An 18385-nucleotide genomic window follows, 5' to 3' on the forward strand; every position below is an offset into this window, starting at 1 on the left:
CTTCCTTCCTTCCTTCCTTCCTTCCTTCCTTCCTTCCTTCCTTCCTTTCTTTTTCTTCCTTTCTTTCTCTCTCTCTCTTTCTTTCTTTCTTTCTTTCTTTCTTTCTTTCTTTCTTTCTTTCTTTCTTTCTATCTTTCTTTTTTAAACTGCCATGTACGGGCTTTCAAGAATCTTTTAAGTTCCTATTTTCCCCTAAATCTCCTGAGGCTTCTCTTTCTGCCTGGAGCAAATGCTACAATTGGGAAGGCGTGCTGCAATTCCAAGGAACATTCTCTACAACTCTGAGTATCTGTGGTTTGAAGTCAGCTTGGTCTACACAGTAAATTCCAGGACAGCCAGGACTACATAGCAAAACCCTGTCTAATTCATTAATTAAAACAAAACAAAACAACAACAACAACAACAAAAACCCAAGCTGATCAGTGGTGGCTCCTGGATCTCTAAGTTCGAAGTCAGTCGAATCTAAAGAGGGAGTTCCAGGACAGCTAGGGCTACACCGGAAAAAACCCTGTAAAGGTCAGCCTTACAAGGCCAAGGCGGAGCTCTCTTTGGAGGTTCGGTCCTGGAGGTAGCCAATGCATTAAACGTTGGTGTCCCTCATCCAGACAGGTAGCGTAGCCCAGGAGTGGTTCTTTGCCAGTGTTGTGCTTGACGTTGCAAGTATGTCGTGAAGAACTCACACATGCACAGGCTCTTCAAAATGTGATGAGTAAGCAGATAGGGAGTGAAGGAAGGTGTGTTTTCTGATTCCGTTCATTAACGCGGGCTTTAAACAATCTGACCAAGTCCTACTTCAAGCCAGTCAGACCCAAAGGCTTGATTACAATTATTTAACACACCAAGAACCTTATCTGTATTCAAACATAGCATTATACTTTTTTAAGTTACTTGAATGCACATAAGACATAAAAGTGAAAGATAACAGAAACTGGGTGGAGGACCACCCGGGGAAGGGAAAGTTACCGTGGGAGGAGTGGAAAATTTGGAAAGTTTTCGATTTCCCACCGCGCTTTCTTCCCTCCCTCCATCCTTCCTTCCCTCCACTCTTTGCTACTTCCTGCCTGGCCCCAGCATCTGTCCTTTGTTTTTCTGTATCAGGGCATTTTGCCATGCTGTATTTTGGATTCAAATGCCTTGGTAGGGGAGGAAAAAAGACAGAGTAGACGGACTTTGTCTTCCTTGGTCTCGGTTTCTGTACGAGTGAATTGAAACCTAGAGTTGAAAAATAAGGGAGAGCACTGTGTACTATCTATACCTTGAAAACTGGAGGTGCCGGGGATTGAACCCGGGGCCTCGTGCATGCTAAGCACGCGCTCTACCACTGAGCTACACCCCCTCGCGTACAGCACTGTACAAAATATTCCTATGACTGGATGTTGCCACTCCAGCCCTCAGGTATTTTGCCATTTATGATATATATTGAATACCAGGTCTCAGCTATTGAGTGGAAGATGTGCTAGTCAAAGAAAAAGATAATAAGGTGATTTGAAAAGTCTGGATCCCTGCCCGGGGACCTCCTATGACTTTTCAGCTGGGGCGGATAACAGGCTGTTCCAGAGAGGGGGTTGGATGGTGATCTCTGCTGTGGGAGGTGGCAGACACTGCAATGTGATGTTGGAAGATGAAAAGAACAAAGCAAACCGGCGGGAAAGCTATGAACTGGTGGGGCAGCTGGGTGTGGGTTCTTATAGACCCCGGCAAACAGCTGGGTGGCTCCAGCACAAGGCACTGAGCCCCCCTCCCCCCGCAAGTCCCCTCAGGAAGTCTCCAAGAAAAAAGACGCTAAAATGGTTGTATCTACAAAACCCTCCTTGCCGGGCAGTGTCAGAGTCCTGGAGCTCCTCCACTCTTTGGTGCAAGCATAAGCGCTCTCTCCCGCTCGCTCAGCCTTGGCACAATAGTCAAATGGCAAATGAGGTTGAGGATATCATTCAATGAAATAAATCAGGATCTTGGGGGGGGGGGAAATAAGATAGGAGAGGACAAAGACGGGAAAGAAGAGGTAGGCCTGAGAGTGGAAGGAAAAGCAAGAGTATTTATTAGACAGGGTTCTCTAACGGAACAGAAACAATAGGATGTATGTATTATAAAAGAAAATTTATTGGATTGGCCTACACGGCCTTGGCTGAGTAGCCCAACAGCAGGTATCTATCTACACGCTGGAAAAGCTGAAAAGAAGGAGGAGGAGGAGGAGGAGGAGGAGGAGGAGGAGGAGGAGGAGGAGGAAGAGGAGGAGGAGGAGGAGAAAAAGCTGAAAAGCCAGTAGTTGTTCAGTCCATAAAACTGGAAATATTAACTTTGCCAACGCAGTGCTGAAAGCCGGCAGTTCCCTAAGAATCGCTGGTTTTGAGTTCATTTTGGAAGTCGAAGTCTGGTGACACCAGAGAACCTCAGCGGTAGAGACAGTCATACTCCCTCCAACGGAATCCGAGGTGTCTATTGCACACTCCTTTTTCTTGGACGTCTGTATCTGGTACTACTCTTTAGGAAGATGAGATCTAGAGGCATGTCTCCACCGCAACGAACCACTCCTGTCGACAATTAAGACAACTGAAAATCTACCCAGAGGATGGTCTGCTCCTCTCCCTTGGGGAAGATGCATCCCCACAGCTCCATTGTGGTGGCTGTAAGCTCTTATGTAAATGATACTCTTTTGGATCTGTAATGATCCCAGTACATAAAAGTTTCTTATTAACGAGGAGAAGGGCCCAGATAAGTACCTTGATGATCAGACAACTTAGCGCACAGACCAAGGTAAGAAATGCTGTGGAGAATGACCGAGTTTCTAACTCCTTGGTGATGAGGACATTCACGTGGTGATGTGACAGTGAATAGGTGATTTGGAGTGCAAGAAATCTCCTCCTTAGGGTCGAATCTCAAAGGATCAAAATGGGAAATAACCCAGTAAAGCCAAGCTCCAAAAGAAAGAAAGAGAGAAAGAAAGAAAGAGAGAAAGAAAGGAAGGAAGGAAGGAAGGAAGGAAGGAAGGAAGGAAGGAAGGAAGGTTGGTTCTCCAAGACAGGGGGCAACCAACTCTTCTGGCTGGCCAGAGGTTTCCCCAACCAGATTCAGTACTCGCTGTCCTGACTAAGGAGAGACCAAACAATGAGAAATAGACCTTCAAATGTAACTCCATATCCTCCCTTCCTGGGCATGGGATTCACCTTTCCTTCCTTCTTGCCATGGTTTCCTCAGAGGACTTGGGAGACTTTAGATCAGGTTTGGGGAAAGGGAAGACAGCAGCCTCTTGGTATGGCATGACTTATGAATGAAAGAGAGAGAGAGAGAGAGAGACAGAGAGAGAGAGACAGAGAGAGAGAGAAAGGAACATGACTGTTCCTAGGTATGGTGGAGGAGAAGGTATGTGGGAGAGCATAGCCAGAGGCAGACACATCTGGCAGAGTCCAGTGTGGTCATGACTCAGTACCATGTGGGGAGAGGTGGAGGGGAAGGAAGAGTGGGGAACCAAGTACAGCAGTCAGGAGGTCAAAGGTATAAAGCAAGAGCAGGTAAGGAAATGTGGATTATATAGGGAAGACAAGGGTAGCCCAGCTCTCGGCTGGAGAGTTCAGGGTAGAGAATGGAGTATGCCAGGCATGCCCTGTTACAGGTAGGGACTGAGGGATGCTCAGTAGCTGAACTGGCTGTGAGGACTAGGAGGCCAGGTCCACTTTGATGTTAAATAGGCACCTAAGCCACTTGTCCCTGGTTTAAAACTTAACGCCATAGACCTTAGTCCTGAGACAGTGGCTTTACTAACTTTATTGAAATGCCACACAAGGCCAAAAGCTTTATATCAGGACTACTAACTTTTTAACAAGTTAATTTCTAAGGGACTCCAGTCACAAAATTGTTTGCTCTCAACCCATGCCATGCTTGTGTGGGACGAAATGGTATCAAGGTCATGTTCTCCTTTCCAGTTTGTCCAGCGCCTCTCCAAGAATGGAGGCCCTTTATGTACACTGGGCATGCCTCCCCTGAGAAGCAGAGGCAAGCAGATCTTTATGAGTTTGAGGTCAGCCTAATCTACAGAGTGAGTTTCAGGCCATCCAGGACTATGGTGAGACTCTGTTGATTAATTAATTAATTAATTAACAAATAAGGAAATAAATGAATGCTAGATTATTTTTTATAATAGAAAAGAAAGCTGGAAAGTTTAAGCAAGTTACAAAGTTCTAAGGAAGTTATATAAGGAATGTAAAAGATGAGACTTTCTGTATATGAAACCTGTACTTAAGATTGTCACTGGGTGGTGGTGGTATACACCATTAATCCCAACACATGGGAGGCAGAGACAGGCAGATATTTGGGTGAGGCCAACCTGGTCTACATAGTGAATTCCAGAACAGCCAGAGATACACGAAGAAATCCTGTCTTGAAAAACAAAAACAAAAACAAAACAATAAAAAGAGTTATTGGTCTGATCTTCATAATTCCAAGGACTGGCTTAAAGAACAAAAAGTATGCCTAATTAAAATTTATTTAAAAGTGCTTAGTTCTTGCCCCAGATATATCTAACTGTTACACAGTAGTTAAAAGTACTGGACTGGTGTAAATGTGTGTTCAATAACCATACATGGAGAACTATACTGATATGGACAGAAAGATTACAAAAGGGATAGTATGTTGTCCTCCAAAGTCAACTAGGTCCCAGAGAACTGTAGGCCATCTCTAGAAGTGTTCTGTAGCTTTAGGAAGTTGCCTGTTATCTTGTTCAGGGAGGTCATAGAGACCCCACCAAGTGTATTGTAACCAGTCTACAAAGAGAAATGTCAACAGTTTTCTTCAATGCATCAAATCAAAGCCATAGCCAAGTGAGAGCTTTGATTTATCCTCACACAAATGGAACAAGGACTAGCCTAACGACGTCTAAAGGAGCAGAGGTTCCTGTAAAAACCAAGTGACCATCAAGTGGCCTTGATAGTACAAAAGACAAAAGTAATTCATTTTGGTCACCAGAATGGTTTTAAACACCCATCAGGAAAGTGTAACCAAAGATTAAAGTGATTGGTATGTTTCCTTAGCAATCCAAGGGGTCGATCATACTCCCCAGACTTTAGACCTAAAGCCATAGATTTATTCAGACAGCAGTTTCTCATTAATGATATTCTTCTTGATAAGAAAAATGCTGCCCAGACATAAGAATCCATATCTTGGCTTCTATACTTTCTTCACAGGGGATGGGGAAAGGGATGTAGGCAACTTGAAGAAGGGAAGGGAAGGGAAGGATAAACGGACCTCAGGAAAACAGGTTTGAACAAAAGCACTTGAAAAAGTCTATCTGGATGTGTGGACTTCCAGCCTCCTATAAAATGAGTTAATCCATGCTTGAAGGCAACTATTAATTTCAGTTTGGAAGATTAGGTTTTGGGTAGATAAGGAGGACAATTCAGAGGAAGCGCCTCCCTGCAAGTGCTGTTTCCTAATGAGCTCCTTGTCCATCCCTACCTTGGGCTTTTCAACATATTAACTTTAAACATGATTGAGAAAAGAAGAACAGGGAAGCTTGGGTAGAAAAAGAAAGTCTACAAGCAAGTACCAGTTCCCTGTACAGGGATTTAAGGCCATGAAGGAAGGGTGAGTGTGCGGAACAGATGGAGGAAAGGTGTTTTAGATTAAATAATGCAGGTGTGTGGACAGTCAGGACAGCTGAGGAAGAGCAGAGACAGGTCTGTTCTTATCCATGGGTAAAATGTATGAACAACTTGATTTTTATTCACCAAACTTCGTGGCTCTTGTTTTATTTCTGCAAGAGTGACAGGGAGAGATCCACAAGAAATTAATTCTAACTGTCTTAGTTAGGGTTACTTTGATGAGACCCCATGACCAAAGCTACTCTGGGAAGTTTTAGCTTACACTTCCACACTGTAGTCCATCACTAAAGGAAGTCAGGACAGGAAGTCAAACAGGTCAGAAGCCTGGAGGTAGGAGCTGACACAGATGGTACAGGAGTGCTGCTTGCTGGCTTGTTCTTCCTCTCTTGCTCAGTCTGCTTTCTTATAGACACCAGCCCAGGGAATGGCAGCACCACATGGACTGGGCACTCCCACATCAATTGCTAATTAATAAGGGTTAAGAGAAAAATGAGAGATTCCCCCCTTTCGGGTGACTCTAGCCTATGTTGAATTGACATAAAACTAATCACAGAATATTTACTTGTGCGTTTATACATTTTACCAAATACCAGTTTTCTCCAAAGAAATGAACGTGACCACCCAAAAATAATGGGTGTCTTCCAAAGCATCTTTGAAAGAGGAGGAAGTTATGATGCCTGTACTCCCAATTAGGAGACAGAAGCAGGAGCCTTGAGGCTATAACCTAGTCTGAGTCACACAGAGGAACTTTGCCTTTTATTTATTCATTTATTTATTTAAAGTAAATTGATATTAGTTGCAAAGTAATAAATGAGGAAGGTATCCTTTGTATGTTTACTGCACTAGGAACAATGGGAATGTGTTCTGAAGATTTCAATTTCTAGTTACAGGGGACTCTCAAAAGTCTGTGGGTTGTTCAATCAACTGCCCGTTAAAATATCCAAGGAAAAATAAAAACTCAGGAAGCCTCTAAGATCAAAATAACTTCATGCCTGAGCACTGTGTTGAATCCTCAAGCCTAGGACTGCAGCTAAAGAAGTGATAACTTGACCTCGTTTGAATCTGAAGATAGGAATGCTCTTTGCTTTTTTACGTTGCTGTTTTGCTTTGTTTGGGGGCCAGGCTCTCCTGTAACCCAGAAGCGCCCTGAATTTGAGGATGACCGTGAACTTTTGGTTCTCTCGCCTCCGCCTCCCAATGATTTCATTCTCTCCATCCTTCCTAAACTAACTTTGCAAACTTACTATTTTTCCAGTTTTATGCCAACTTCGCACGTTCACACAGCTTCCTTTAAAGCTTGCCTGCTGCGGATCCTTTCTGATTTCCACCCTCCAAACGTTAGTACACCTCCCTCCCTCCTTTGCAGCACAAGGTGCCCTGAGTTCTGGCTGGACATCTCTGTGGTTCATAGAAAATTTAGCAGCGTTCACACGAAGGACCATTGAGCTACTTGACTGCTTACAGCTCCTCAAATTTACGTTTTAGAAGTCTTTGTAAATTTTGATTTTAAAATAGGAACTTTTGTGTTATGCTGAATTTTTATCTCTATGGGAAAGCCCTACCCATATCTAGTTACATTTCGTTTGACTCTTACGTATTTACCCCTCTTTGCCACTTGGCCGCGTGGCCTAATGGATAAGGCGTCTGATTCCGGATCAGAAGATTGAGGGTTCGAGTCCCTTCGTGGTCGGTATGCTTTTTTTTTCTTTTTTTTACATTTTTCTTGTATCGTTAGTGTACTCATTTTCTGGGAATTTGAAATATATTTTCCTTCGTGTAGGTCTTGTACTATGGCATGGCTGCTGGCTCATGCTTAGAGAACTCTTGTTTAACTGTATACCTTGGGAGGGGGGAGTTACTGTGTACTATACAAACAAAAAGTCAAAATTAGCCCAACGTTTCCTAAATAAGATCTGAATAAGGACTCTAAAATACTTACTAACATGGAAGGAAGACATCTCACCCGTCCTTAACTTTAGACAAAGAACTACAGTCAACTAAGGAATGCTGAGAGCAGGAGAATTAGTCTTCCACAGGGAGGACCCCTATTGGTTATCCAATGTCAAGCGGTTAGCCCTGAAATAATATGCATAAAAGTAGCATTATAAGGACTGAGTAGCTTGTACTTTATGTATTTAGAAGCATGTGTGTGCATGTGTGTAAAACAATTAAAGAAACGGAGGCTATGAATTTGTCCAGGAGTGAACGGAGGGATACATGGGAGGAGCTGAAGGGAGGAAAGAAAAAGGAGAATAGATGTAGTTATATTTTAATTTAAAAATAAAACACCTATAGATTCTCAAGGATCTACGTTCCTGTGACCACAGTAATTTAAAAAAAAAACAAAAAAACAAAAAAACAAAAAACAAAAACCTGTGGTGTTGGTTGGGGAATGAAGGATTAAAATGTTTATAGTCTTGCCAGGGCTATAAAGAGAAACCCTGTCTCGAAAAACCAAAAAAAAAAAAAAAAAAAAAAAAAAAAAGAAGCAGCAAGGTAGTTCATTGAGCCGCCAGAGGCCTTAGGTTTGATTCTTAGATAGCCCAGGATATCCTGGAACTCACTAGACAGACCTCTAACGCATAGAAATCTACTTGTCTCTGCCTCCTCAGGGCTGAGCTTAAAGTCATGCACCAAATTCATACTTTTTTTTTTTTTTTTGAGACAGAGTTTTATTCTGTAGGCCAATCTGGCAATCCTGCTTCAGTCTCCCAAGTAGTTCTGGGACTACATGCATGAACCAACGTATCTGTTCTACACTGTGTAATGTTTAAACGAGTTCAAACATTCTGTGTCCCCCATCATTGATCATTTATTTATGGTGAAAACATTCAAACTTCTTTATTCTTTATTCCTCATCTCTAGCTACGACATAGTCAGCAGACTGCTAGACCACTGCGCAGGGATCTAACATGCCTTCATGCTTACTGGGTCACTCTCCTCATCCTTGTATCTTCTAGATTGTCCCAGATTCAAGGACGACTATTCTGTTGCCAATTTCTAAGAGTTCAATATTTAATATTCAATATATGAATGAAATCATATGGTATTTATCTTTCTGTGTCTCCCTTATTTCACCTAATAGAATGGTATTGACTAGAGACATAGCTTGAATACTACATTGCAAGGCTTTGGGTTTTCCTGACAGCACTGCTAAATAAGAAGAAGGAAGAAGAGGAGGAAGAGGAGGAGGAAAAAGAAGAGGAAGAGGAGGAGGAAGAGGAAGAGGAAATAAAGGAGTGGAGATCTTCTCCCATCCATATTGTTGGAAATGACAAAGACCAAAGACTCTTCATGACTGAACAGTATTCCTTGATATCTTATATATCATGTTTTCTTCCACTCATCACTTGGTGTTTCCATGAATTGACTGTAGCCAAATGCTGCGGTCTCTTGAACATACTGATTTCATTTCCTTTGGCAATATACCCAGCTAGAGGATTGCTAAGTCTAATAATAGTGTAATGTAGTTTTGAAATGGCTCTCACTACATTGCCCAAGATGATCTCAAACTCCAGAGCTCCTGTGATTTTCCTGCCACAGTCTCCTGAGTAGCTGGACTTCAGACAGGATCACCACCACCCACTGAGCTCCTTTACCTTGGGGAGCCTCCACACTGTTCTCCATGGTGCTCATTTGCACGCCCATCAACAGTGTGGCTCTCCTCTCCCTGGATCCTCACCAGCACTTGTAAGCACTTGTCATTTCAATCACAGACATTCTTATTGAGGTGAGTGATATTTTACTATGGACTTTGCTCTTCTTTTTGTTCTCTCTTCTGTTATTTTTGAAACAAGATTGGGTTTTGAAATGCTGGCTGGCCTGAAAATCCTGTGGTAGTCTCTCTGGGGCTAGGTTACGGACATGGACCACCACACATTAGGATTTTGACTTTTATTTCCTTCATAGCTAGTGTTGTTATTTTTCCATACATCTCTTGTTAAGTATAAATCTAACAAAATGTTTAATATCCATATGCATAAAACTATAAAACTTCAATTGGAGAAAACAAATAAATACTAAATTTATTGAAGATTTTTCTAGATTCATGAAAAGTAACATTCAATGCTATTAAGAAGCCATATCTATAATAATAATAATAATAATAATAATAACTGGCCAGGCACAGTGGCACATGCCTTTAATCCCAGCATCCCAGCACTCAGGAAGTATAGGCAGGCAAGTCTCTGAGAAGTTCAGCCTGGTCTTCAAAAAAAGTTTTGGGACAGCCAGGGCTACACAGAGAAATCCTGCTTTAACAAAAGGAGAGCCACTGAGGTCTATCTGTATGACCAAATTGATCTATGTTTTTAAAAAAACATCTTAGTTGTTCTCTGTGAGTTCAAAGCTAGTCTGGTTTACAAAGAGAGTTCTAGGACAGCCAACGCTGTATAGAGAGACCTGCCCTCCTCCATCACCTCCTACCCCCCATACCCAAATCTCAGTCAAAATTCCCAAAAGTTATTTTGTGCATATCAAAAAATTGTTCTAGGGAGAAACAGCGTAGTGGCTGGGTGGTTAAGAACACTTATTGCTCTTGAAGAGAACTAGAATCAGGTTCCTAGGTTCATACCTGTAACTCCAGCTCTAGGAGATCCGATACCCTTTCCTGGCCTTTACAGGAACCCAAACACACATGCTTATACATAGACATGCAAATGTATACAAGTAAACATATGATAAACACTTTTAAATATTCTAAATCCTATAGAGAAAGACAAATGTTAAAACAATTAGACAACCACATGACACAGATCGTCTGCCTTTTGGGAAATTTACCTAAAGTGGATCACAGACCTAACAGAAAACGTAAAGCTGTAGCCTTGCATAGTGGCCCCTGGGAAGTAGAGATGGACAGATCTCTGCCCAGGACAGCTTAAAACTGTATCATTAGATCTGAGCACAAAACAATTATAACATGAATTTCCAGAGCTGTGGGTGAGTCTTAATGATTTAGCATGCATAAGGTGCTGTCTACAACCCCAGTTCCAGAGGATTTGGCACCCACTTTTGGGCACGGTGGGCACCAAGCACGCACACAGTGAACATGTACACATGCAGGCAAAATACGTGCATATATGAAATAAAACTAAAATCTTTTAAAAAGCAGTAAGTACAAGTGCATATTTGTATTTAGCAGACACTGCTATTGTTATTACATGCCAGTAGTGAATGAAGCAGACAAAATTCTGCTTTCATGGAGTTTGGGCTAAGGTAGATACAGTATTATGAGGGAAGGGAGTCTGTGGCTGCTGATGAGTAGGCTGAGATCTGTGGTTGGAGATTTGGCAGGTTATTTAGGAAGAGTTCCAGCTTGACCACCTGCACCCCACCTAGGCTGCAGACTCAGCATCCTGAACACACAGATCTTGGTGGGAATAACGCAGAATCCCACGGAAGCAGCCTCCAGAAAGAAAAATAGGCTATTTCTTTCCATTTCCTCCTGTTCATAATCTCCTCCTCTCTTCTAGACATGATCTTCTCTAACCCAGCAAGTATAAGACTTTTGAGCGTGCAAGGATAATCCCTAGGGGTGGAACCAAAATTCACACTACCAGACCTCACCCTGAGTTCAGATTCTAGAGCTGTAAAGAAAGGCTACCCTAGTGAGGGTTTCTATTGCTGTGATCAACACCATGACCCAAACAACTAGAGAGGAAAGGATTTATTTCAGCTTACAGTTGTAGGCAAGAAATCAAGGCAAGAAATTGAAACAGAGGCCAGGGAAGAATGCCACATACTGCATTCTCTCTCACTGCTTGCCCAGCCTGCTTTCTAATACTACCCTGGACCACCTGTCCAGTGATGGCCCCACTCACAGTGGGCTGGACCCTTCCACAGCAGCCATTAATCAAGAAAATGTCACACACACACACACACACACACACACACACACACACACACTAACTGGCACCGGGTTCTTGGTGAAGAGAAACGTTGGCATGATTTTGAATTCTTGATGTTAATATGTTAGGTTCCTTTTCTGTTTACATTCTACATTTTGATATTGAAATTTTCTTTATTAGATGATAGTAATAAAAGCCAGGTGTGGAGCTAGGCAGTGGTGTCGCATGCCTTTAATCTCAGCACTCAGGAGGCAGAAGCAGAGGCAGAGGCAGAGGCAGGTGGATCTCTGTGAGTTTGAGGCCAGCCTAGTTTATAGAGTAAGTTCCAGGTTACACAGAAAAACCCTGTCTCAAAAAAGAAAAGGAAAGAAAGAAAAAGAAAGAAAGAAGGAAGGGAGGGAGGGAGGGAAGGAGGGAAAGAGGGGGGGCTAACTAAAGTAAAGTATTCTAGAGGCCAAGGATTGTGAAACCCTACCTCAAATGCCAAACAGGGGTGGGGGTAAGGGTGAGGGGGGCGGAGTTTAAAGGGGGAAAAGGTAACAGTAAAACAATAATGAGGGGTAAGGACAGGATTGTACTTCCACTCCCCCCAACAAACCTCTTATGCTCATTACTCTAACCTGACAATTAGGGGTGAGATCTTTAAGAAGGCTGAGTTAAGAGAAGCTGTGGGAGTCGAGGTTCCATGATGGAATCAATGCATTCCATTAGACAAGAGAGAGGTCTCCCTTCTATGCTGTGTGAGGACAAAGCGAGAGGTTGACTATCTACCCATCTACCCAACAAGGGACTGAATCCACAGGAACGTTCTTCGTCTTTTGCACCACCAGAGCTGGGGAAGATTAATTTCCGTTGTTAAGCTACTCAGGCCTGCAGGTCCTGGGCAGGAACTGCTCCAGCAGCGGCAGGATCCGCCGTTTGCTGTTCGTGGAACAGTGCTGGGCACCCCTTGATGCCTGATGTCTCTTGATGTCAGAGCTAGGAAAAAAATCTCCCCAGTGTGGAATTATTTCCCCTATGATGCTGATTTCCTGTTTCCCAATATACCTTTCTCCACCTTTAGGGTCACAAATCCTGGCTTGGCTTTGTGGTCTTCTGAGTGAGGTCCACAAGGAATGCCTTAAATCCTTCCTGTTGAGGCATTTCCCTTGATGCCCCTTTTGGTGTGCAAAATAGGAAACTTACCACTTGTAACGATGAAGGGAAACCTAGACCAAGTACATCCTAACAGGAAACTATCATATTAGAAGCTGAGGCAAATAAATAATCTATATGCCGTCAAATGATTTTTCAGACTGGTAAAACTGCACAAAAGCCTATAAGACATAATATAAACAACTCTTTGAATAAAAAGTCTTGCCTTCCCTATTTCCAAAGAATTAACTACTCTTTTCTATGTCATATCCATCATTTGTGCAGGAAATTTCACTTCTATGTCTATCCCTAACAACAACAACAACAACAACAAACAAACAAAAACTTGATCTCACCCTGTTAATATAACAACTTTCCTATTAACGTAGTCCCTCCTTTCCCCCATACACACACCCAGTATGTAGGTAAGTGGTTTTTACAAACATTTGGGGAAGAGGGAAAAGTATGAAGACAAAGCAGCCAGGCAGGTCTAGAACTCAGGAGGAACTGTCCCTAAGCTTCCCAGGTGCCAGCAGGCAACAATATTGCAACAGGTTGACATGACAAAGCCAAATAATGTGAGTCTGAGTTAACTTCGAAAAAGAAAAAACTGAGTGGAGAAGAAAAAATCTTGCTTAAAGTTCTTTGCTGCGACACATTCTCTTCCAGGACCTAGAGAAATGGCAGGGACCAAGTCTGGTCCAGGTCAGGGTTGAGATGAATTTGGCTGTGCAGACTCTGCTGTGAGGTCACACATAGGCGTCCCTCCTAAGTTCAGTGCCGGAGCCACTACATCCCCGAAGCCCAAGACCACCTCGTCTCACTCGCCAAACCGGACAGCAATTCCCGGTTTTCAAGCCGATGAGCTCTGGAAGAAGGAGGAAAAATTAATTTCCTCCTGAGGAGACGCAGCGATCTTGGGGTCGATTTACACGCCAAAGGCCAAGGCTACTTCCAGATCCCCTCTAACACACAGGAGGTCTTAGTGACTTTCCTCACTCATTTTAGCTTCCTGCACCAGGGCTCCAGAGTTAACCTTTTATTTTTGCTTCTCTTGACAGCTTTCGAGACTTACTGGCGTCTTGGTATTTTTCTAGCAGCGTCACAAACGCTTTGTGACGTTTGTAGATGTTTGTAGGCGTCTTTGTGTTGCAAACAGAACCAAGGCACCAAAGTTAAAAATTCTGCAAGACTGATTGGGGCCATGAAGAACTGGAAGATTGTGCATCCGCAGCCAAATTATCTTGGGCTATCTTTATACTTTTAAATACTCATCTATTGTCCACTTACGTGTGTTACTTAACATCTTCATGTATATTAGGTACCCTTTTTTTGCAATATACAGGTTGAACCCCTAGCTTCTATTAACACAACCCACCAACCCAAAGGCTAAGAATGTCAACCGATAGCCTTAGATAACTAAAGATTTCCTGTCCTGTGGCAACCTACTTACCTGATGTAGCCATCAATGTTTGGTTGTCATTATTTGTGTTCTTGTTTTTAGACAGTTTCACTATGTATTCCTAACGAATGTATGACTCCCTGTGTAGATCAAGCTGGCCTTGAGCCCACAGATATTACCTGACTGCCTCCTGCGTTCTGAGACTAAAGGTGTCTCCTACCTTGCCCAGTCACCAGTATGTGCCTGTGTTTAAGAAGAATTTATTTTTCTTTTATGTGGGTGAGTATTTTGCCTGCATGTATGTATTTGCACTATGTGTGTACCATGCCTATAGAGGTCAGAAGAAGGCATTGAATCTCCTGGAACTGGTTGTGAGCCACATGTGAGTGTTGGGAACCAACAAAGGGACGCACTCCTGGACCCCATAAAGGGAGGGACATATAACACTGGGATGGTGACAACCCCACCCACCTTCATTGAACCACTAGGTATGTGCATAAAGGAAGTGAAAGACCAAGAACCTCTGCCTGTCCCTGGGGCTTCAGCTCAGAACAAATACCATACAGAACAGTCCCCATTGCTTTACACAGCAACTCTGTGTTCTGTCCTTTTGTCCATCCATTCATCCGTCTGACCGACTCAGTCCTGGGCCTCACCTTGACAGTTCTCTCCTGCGGTGGTTCACCTTGGCTGACGCAGGCTGAATGGACGATTAGAGCTTTACACGTGTAGAGTTAAATTTTTGCAGACCCAGAGCCAGGTTATCCGGCACAATTTGTAGTTCCATTCATTCCCCACCCACCCGCCACAACCGCCTATCAGGTAGTTCCTTTGGATTATTCTTTTAGCAGACCCTTAGCTTCTGTGGACCTTGGAGACAGACAGCACCTGAAACCTAGAGCAGATTTCCATGCTTTGCTCTAAGCAGACAGCCTGATGTCCCCCACCAGAATTATTTGGTAAATGCTTTAATTTATTATTTTCTATGTCCTATAAGTAAAAATTCATCTTTTTGCATAACCTGAATCCATGTTCTTGAGCCCTGGTCACTCAAATTTGGCTCAAGAATAAATTATCTTTTATTCTTTTTAAAGCAAGGGATGTGTTTTTCATTTAGAAAGGAAAATCGGAATTACTTTGTATACTTCAGCTAACAAAACAACTGAGCTCGTGAACTGCTATGAAATAAATTTGGACATAGTGTTGTTTGTTGTTTGTTTGTTTGTTTGTTTTAATCTAGGAGCTAAGTAACATTGGGTAGTTGTAGCATTTGGGAAAGTATCTGAAGAAAAGAGATTTAAAGACAGGCATCACCCTCCACCTCCACTCCACCACTTGAAAATACTTCACTTTTCAAAGTGAGAGGCTGGGGATGGGGCTAGTTATCCCACAAACATTGTGAAAGCTCTTCGGAAGGTAATCAGATCCTGATCTAGGAATATGAGCATGCAAGAAAAATAGAATAAATCCAAACATGTAAGTTAGGCACTAGAAAGAAACCGTGTACTCTAGAAGAGATTCTGAGAGGAATTTAAATCTTTCTTTTACATGATCTGTTTGTTTCTTTTTCTGAAAAAAAAAAAAAGTTTTTGGAAGCAAAATATGCAGATCACACAGGATTCCTAAGTCAGTAGGGTTGAAAGGGAAAGGTAGGGAGAAAGGAAGAAAGAAAGAAAGAAAGAAAGAAAGAAAGAAAGAAAGAAAGAAAGAAAGAAAGAAAGAAGATAAAGAGGGATGGAAAGACAAAATGAAGGAAACAGCAAGGACTTGTGTAGAGCAAATTGAACAAATTTCCAGAAATTTTCTATTTTTATTGAACGTTCTATAACAGTGACCAACACAGGCTGTATTCATCCTACTGATTTACAATATAGCTCCTATATGAGGAAAAACGAAATAAATACTCAACTTACGACCCAACAAATACTGAGTGAAAACATATCAGAGAATAGTATGTATTGTTGGACTTCATGTTTGGTCAAACCAACCAACCAAACCAAACACACAAAACACCAAACACCAAACAAACACCAAACACCAAACACCAAACAACACCAAACACCAAACAACACCAAACACCAAACACCAAACACCAAACACCAAACACCAAACACCAAACACCAAACAAACACCAAACAAACACCAAACACCAAACACCAAACCCAAACCCAAACCCAAACCCAAACCCAAACCCAAAACCAAAACCAAAGCCAACAACAAAACCCACCAAGTAGTTGATGACACAGGTGCTTGTAGAGAAAGCACTACCGAAAACAGGGCGAGCTGCTAGCACTGATTCTGTTTAGCTTAGAAGGAGGAGTTAGAACTACGGCGGTGAAATGATTATTTATCCCGCGGCCCGCAAGGGGGCGCTGTGGAGGCCGCAGTGCTTCAGGGTTGCGGCACTCGTGGGCTAGGCGCGTGGCAAGCCGCGGCGGGCTAGGCGTTATCCGCTGACCAGACCTCCAGGACCCGCCGCTCAGTTTTCTTCGCGGTCCGCAGTCGTCTCCGCAGGCCGGCAGCACGGCAGAGCGAATCTCGCGTCCTCAAAACCATAGCCGTGCTTCCGCTTCTGGTTAGTGTCGGCTGCTCCTATTAGAAAAAATTTTAAAATCAATTTTTAAAAATATGCAGTTCGATATTTCTTAAAGTATGTGATCAAGTCGGTATATATTTGTCGATGCTGAGGTGAGAAAAAGAAAAACAATGCTGTGTCAGAAGTGGGATTCGAACCCACGCCTCCATGCGGAGACCAGAAACCCCAGGAAGGGAAGCTAAGCTTGAGTCTGGCGCCTTAGACCACTCGGCCATCCTGACACACGAGAGAGAGCTGCAGATATTTTCCTGATATAGAGCTTACGTTAGCACCCTAGCTACGGTAGCAAGGTCAAGATTGTTGGAAACGCTGACAAAAGTTTCCTACGGAGTAAAATGGAAAAATATTTGGCGGAGGAAAAAAAAAGGAAGGAAATGTCCAGGCATAAAACTGGATGTAAATGTTTTGAAGACAGAGCGCCTGTGTTCTCCATCTGTCTGGTTCGCCAAGATTATGAGGAAAGACGAAAAAAATCGGGCCAGCAGCCCTGGCTCTGCTGCTGTAAGCCTCTGGCCCTCAGAATTGCACTCTAGAGGTCAGGGACGCTGTAAGGAAGAGACATTTGACGGCCAAATGGCACTCAAGGCAGAGCAGTGAGTGTTCAGTAGTTAAATTCTGATGTATCTGGGGTTAAGTTCAGAGAGTAAGCATACATATTTGCAAATTTTAATCAACTTTGTACCGATAGAATTTTACATATTTTTTTTATTAGTACAAAGACTCCCCGCACCCCACCCCCGCAAAGACTAAATCTCTGTCTTTGTGCGAAGAGAATAATTTTGGATTAGCATATCTTATCTTAGCTTTTCAGACTCTTGTTTTCATAATCTATTTTAATGATTAGAAAAAATTCGAGAGTATAGTGAATAAAGAGCCTTTCTCCAACATACAAGATCTGTTGTATTTTCTTTCATAAGCTGTTGCTCTTTGGGAAGAACGTTATACAGGAAGTGATACCCAACAAGGCATCATTATAATTAATGATTATAATTAAGGTACTTCTTATATTTATTTTTTTCCTAACTGCAAAGTCCATATGAATCACAGAAAATAGAAAAAGTCAAAACTGAAAATCACCCGCAGTCTCATCTCTCAGCTATAACTGCTGCTAATAATTACACTAATCGTTGCAAAAACAAACAAATAAAATCTCCAAACGGTCATGTATAGGGCCCACATTATCCGTTTGCTTTCCAAAGTAACAGAATGCAAACACACATACATTCCAAGTCAGTGGTTCTCAACCTGTGGTTATCAATCCCTTTAGAAACCCTCTATCTCCAAAAATATTTACCTTATGATTCATAACAATAGAACGTTAGTTATGAAGTAGCAATGAAAATAATTTTATGGTTGGCAGTCATCATAACGCGGCAAACTTCATTAAAGGGACGCAGCATTCGGAAGTTGAGAACCACTGTTCTAAGTAGTCAAATATTCTTTTATATAAATTTTAGTGACTGAAGGTATCTTGTCAGATGGCCCGAATGCCCTATAGGTTCTTATGTTTGACTGCTTGGTCCTCAGTTGCTCAAACTGTTTAGGAATGATTAGTCGATATAGCCTTGTCGGAAGATGTGTGTTACTGGGGGGTGAGTTGAAAGTTTCAAAAGTCTGTGCCATTCTCAGCCAGCTCTGTGTCTCTCTGTCTCTCTGTCTCTCTCTCTCTCTCTGTCTCTCTCTCTCTCTCTCTGCCTCCAAATTGCAGACAAAAGCATATGCTCTTAGTTAAGCAAATAAGACAGTATTCAACTGCCTTACATTTTAAAAAAGGAAATCACCAGATCAAAGTTTATTGATTTTTTAATTGACC

General features: G+C 42.4%; 3 non-coding genes across 3 annotated transcripts; 1 reads left to right on the forward strand and 2 right to left on the reverse strand.

The window, feature by feature from the left end:
• Window positions 1-1264: 1264 nt before the first annotated feature.
• Trnaa-agc lies at window positions 1265-1336 on the reverse strand. The gene has a single exon. It is a non-coding gene; the product is annotated as a tRNA-Ala (tRNA).
• A 5875-nt stretch (window positions 1337-7211) lies between these two features.
• On the forward strand, window positions 7212-7284 carry Trnar-ccg. Its single transcript has one exon. It is a non-coding gene; the product is annotated as a tRNA-Arg (tRNA).
• Window positions 7285-16688: 9404 nt separating this feature from the next.
• Trnal-caa lies at window positions 16689-16793 on the reverse strand. Its single transcript has 2 exons — window positions 16756-16793; window positions 16689-16734 (listed from the first exon to the last, which is right to left on the reverse strand). It is a non-coding gene; the product is annotated as a tRNA-Leu (tRNA).
• Between the last annotated feature and the right edge of the window lie 1592 nt (window positions 16794-18385).

This window comes from Grammomys surdaster, unplaced genomic scaffold (assembly GCF_004785775.1).
Source record: "Grammomys surdaster isolate TR1022 unplaced genomic scaffold, NIH_TR_1.0 125807, whole genome shotgun sequence".
NCBI classification, from domain to species: Eukaryota; Metazoa; Chordata; class Mammalia; order Rodentia; family Muridae; genus Grammomys; species Grammomys surdaster.